General features: G+C 46.3%; 1 long non-coding RNA gene across 1 annotated transcript; it reads left to right on the forward strand.

Annotated features, from left to right (window-relative positions):
* Positions 1–216: 216 nt before the first annotated feature.
* On the forward strand, positions 217–2,173 carry LOC131830707 (uncharacterized). Its single transcript, XR_009353319.1, has 4 exons — positions 217–317; positions 447–1,158; positions 1,352–1,479; positions 1,748–2,173. It is a non-coding gene; the product is annotated as an uncharacterized LOC131830707 (long non-coding RNA).
* Positions 2,174–4,321: the final 2,148 nt, after the last annotated feature.

A 4,321-nucleotide genomic window follows, 5' to 3' on the forward strand; every position in this document is an offset into this window, starting at 1 on the left:
GTGTCCTGCGGAGTGGCAGAGCTGCTGCACCCCAGAGGCCGCGCTCAGAGGGTGGCCTGCCCATGCACACCCCAATCCCACTAGGGCAGACAGGCCCTGGGTCCTGTGCGAGCTAACAAGGCGGTGACTCCCGGCTGATAACCTCTCCGTATTTGTCACTCGTTTTCTTAAAGAGGAGGCCGAGCACAGAGAGAAGGGTGGAGGACCAAGTGGGGTGAGTGGGAGCAGCAATGGTCTTTGATGCACAGGCCACACCCAGAAAAAGCAGCCCTGATGGTAACCAGATCTTCCCCTCTGGCAACACAGCGATACGGGAGGTAAGTCTCAATGCCTTTCCTCACCTCAAACTACTTCATCATCGTGTTCTGCTAATCCCAAATGGCTGAAAGCTACTTCCTACGAGGAATTCCAGTAAGCTGATGTTCTTGTCTTTTCACCTTTATCAGGATGGTTTTCAGTGCCTGTATAGATGGGAGCCCTGGCTAATGCCCAGTTGGCCTACTTCTTCCCCCCGGTCTGGCTCTGACAGCAGCACTGGCTCCTCACACTTCCAGCCCAAGGAAAATTCTCTGCACAGGCAGATGTGCCTTGGGAGCTGAAAGGAGGAGAAGAGCTCCAGGGATTCTCCAGGCCTGCGTTCTCCGAAGAGAGGACAGTGTTGATGAGAGAATCCATCAGAAAACTGGGTTTCCTTGGAGGAATGGAGTGGCCCGTGATGAGAAGGGGCGTGGGGACAGAGGAGATAAGAATTCACAGTGCTTTCATAGTCCGAGGCCAGAACACCCAGCACCCCTGAGAGCTAGTCCTGCCCTGGATCGGGTCCCATCTCATGGTGGCAAAGGCCACCAGCTACCCTTGGAGGAAAGTACCTGTGTGGCCGGGAGGGCGGTGTTTGGATAAGTCTATATTTGTAAGAGGACTCTAAGTTGGGCGGGTGGTTCCCTGGCCTTATCAGGGCCCTGCAGTCCAGCATGGCCCCAGGGCAGATGGGCTGCCCAGTCTCCACCCTATTGGACTTGGCTCAGTCCCCATAAGAGGGAGGGCCTTGTCCTCACACACCCCTGTGCTCAGTGTCACCCTACTCCATTGGCTGCACTGACCTCTGTGTCACAGCCAGCAGCAATAGGGAAAGAAGTTGGCTGGCTTTCCAAGTTGGGGGTGAGCAGAGGCATGGTCTCCCCAGACTGGGCAAATCCCCGCAATGGCAGAAGGCGGGGGGGGGGAGCTTCGGAAGGAGAATGAACACCTGCTGGATTCCAGAGGCTTTAGAAACAAGTTAAACAGCTCTGTCAGAATTCATTCAACTCAAACTATTACTATTTCTCCCTGATGCCAAAATGGTCATGGCTAGATGTGTCCAGGCAGCAAGTAATGGAGAATGCGTTCCATTTCCCACCGAGGGAGAGAGAGGGCACAGCCATGACACAGGCTGACACATGCTCGACGTGCTCTTCTGAACTGTGTGACCTCGGATGTGCTGTAGGTCTTCTTAGAGTCTCAGTTTCCTCACCTGCAAAATTGAGAACACGTCTTTATGAAATTAAGTGCAATAATGTGTGTTAAGGACAGGGCATTGGACAGTAGGGGCCCAGTACGTGTTCCCTGTTCCTTCCTCCTAACCCCCCCTTTCCTTCATTTCTCGTTGTCTTTACCTTTTTGTTTGAGTGATTTGATATGACTAATTCTGATGCCCTGTGGTGGTTTCTAAATATGACTGTAAGTTCTTTGACATTCCCCTCTTCAAAAGGTGGAAACTAACATCCCTCCCCTCAAAGACTGGCTGGACCTCGTGACTTGTGTTTTGCACGAAGGGGATACAGCAGAAGGGAAGGTGGATGAGGGGAAGGTGTGCGACGTCTGAAGCCAGGTCATAAAAGGCACTGTGGTTTCCACCTCATTCTCTCCTGGACTGTCTGCTACTGGGGCCACCCTGTCATGAGGACACTTAAGCAGCCCATGTAGGGAAGGTCCAAGTGGGGAAGAGGGAAGGCATCCCACCAACAGTAAAGCACCAACTTGCCAACCATCCTCCTCCAGCCCCAATCAAGCCTTCAGATGACTGTAGCTCTGCCTGACACCGCAACCTCTTGAAAGACCCCAAGCCAGAATGTTCTGGAATTTCTGACCCAAAGGAACTATGAGATATAATAAATGCATATTATTTAAAACTCCACATTTTAGAGTGATTTGTTACCCAGCAATAGCTTATGTATCTATTGAATTCCAAAAAAGCTCTGAAACCACATATAGGTAAAGGCAAAGCTGTAACAACATGGAACACTATCAGAACAAGATTTGAAAGATGGGAGTGAAGTCCTAAATGGGGCGGGTCTAGGGAATAATCTACTTCACTCAACTGGAAAATCTGGCTAAAGACAAAAATAAAGCTTTAAGGTTTCTTTCAAGCCAAGGTAAAAACAGGAACTTAATGGATCATATTAAAACTATTATTTTTCTTTTGGCTTTGAATAATGATATACATTTGACATGTGGGATTTTAGATAAATAGCCTCCCTATATGGTGAATGATATCTTGGTATCTTGTACATACTCTGCCTACTGTAGATCATACTGAGCAGGTTTGAAATCAACATATAGTTCACTTACAATGACGCACTTTGACAGTTTTCAGAAACTCTTGGCATTACAAAAGTTTGGGAAAATGTACACTGTATTTTGTAAACTTTTTACATAGGTACAAGACAAAAAATAAAGTATAATAAGGTTTATAGGAAAAGTCTCCATCCCACCCCTCCCCCACAGGGTAGTTTCCTTTCTCATGGTCAACCCTCTGTCACTGATTTCTCGTTTAATTTCCCAGAGACATTTTATATACACATAAATAATATATATTGTTTGCTCCCTTTATTACACAAATGGTAGCATACTATAGGCGTGGTTCTGTCCTGTGCCTTTTATTACTCAATATTGATATAGGACTTAAAGATAACTTTCCCCTTAATTATCCTAATTTTTTATTTCCTGAGCTTTTGGTATTTTCTTATTTGAACTTTGGGAATGTAAAGAAGTCAAGAAAATAAAAGCGCTCGTGATCCCACCACTAAGAGGTCACTGGCTGTTCAAAACCCACTGTTTGGGTGTATTCCTTCCTGTCTTTCCCCTGTAAATATGAGATGTCTAATATGTGTAATTTTTTTAAACCATGGGAAGAATTTCATATGGGGTTTTCCTCCCATTTATTTCTACCTGGGAGTATTCCCAGTCCCTCTCCCTTATCACTACCATTATACTGTACGTATATTCAGGTTTTCCTTAAGGGGCATATTTATTCTCTCAATAACACTCTGCCCAGTGCAGGATTGAGGTGAACCTGCCTTTTCTGGGTCTTCTCCAGGCTGCTGTGGAAACAGCTCAGACCAGCCTTTGTCACCAGGACATCTGTCACATGAGCAACCAAGACTAGACACTACTGAAGCACGTTCATACAGGACTTTCCTGGATTGCCTGCAAGCCACAGAGCCTGCAGACGGCCAACTCCCTGCATGATGGCGCTCGGCTCTCAAGGAGCAGGGAGATATAGGAAAGGTCAGTCTTGCCAACCAGGGCACCCAAGTCAGTTGTTCCCCTGAACACAACATAGAATCAGAGTGATTGACCGAGTTCTATGGGATTCTCCAGGAAGTTCCCTAGGTCTAGGCATCCCCACTGATCTTGAAGGATCCTTGCCTGGGAGGAGGTAATGTAACATTTTCCTCTCCATCACCTTCCAGGCACAAAATACACCCTCCAGTGAGATTTCTTACTGGAAAAGGGCAAGTTACATAGGATTATCTATTTGTTCCTTCTCATCCTGTCCTTTTTCAAAGACTAGACATCTGGTCACAGTTGTATAAAGAATTCTGGAAAGAACAGGAATTATATATATTTTTTAAGATCTTATTTGAGAGAGAGAAAGAGCACAAGCAGGGGGAGCTGCAGAGGGAGAGGGAGAAGCAGGCTTCCTGCTAAGCAGGGAGCCCAACATGGGACTCAATCCAAGGATGCAGAATCATGATCTGAGCGGAGGGCAGATGCTTAACCAACTGAGCCACCCAGGTGACCCAGGAATAACGACATTCAAATGGGTAAGAGTGGAAGAGGTAAACCAGGTGTCGTTTACTCCTTTATCTTTTCCCTAATACTCATTTTCTTTGAGCAGATAAAGGAGACCAAACAAGTGATAACACTATATACGATACCAACCTTAATTCAGGGCTTCCTGATACGGAGCTAAGTTTTGTGTATATTACAATCTTGCTTAATTTTTATAACTACCCAAAGAGGTTAGTGCAATTACACCCATTTGATAAAAAAGTGAAGA

The sequence above is a fragment of the Mustela lutreola genome, chromosome 4 (assembly GCF_030435805.1).
Source record: "Mustela lutreola isolate mMusLut2 chromosome 4, mMusLut2.pri, whole genome shotgun sequence".
Taxonomy (NCBI): Eukaryota; Metazoa; Chordata; class Mammalia; order Carnivora; family Mustelidae; genus Mustela; species Mustela lutreola.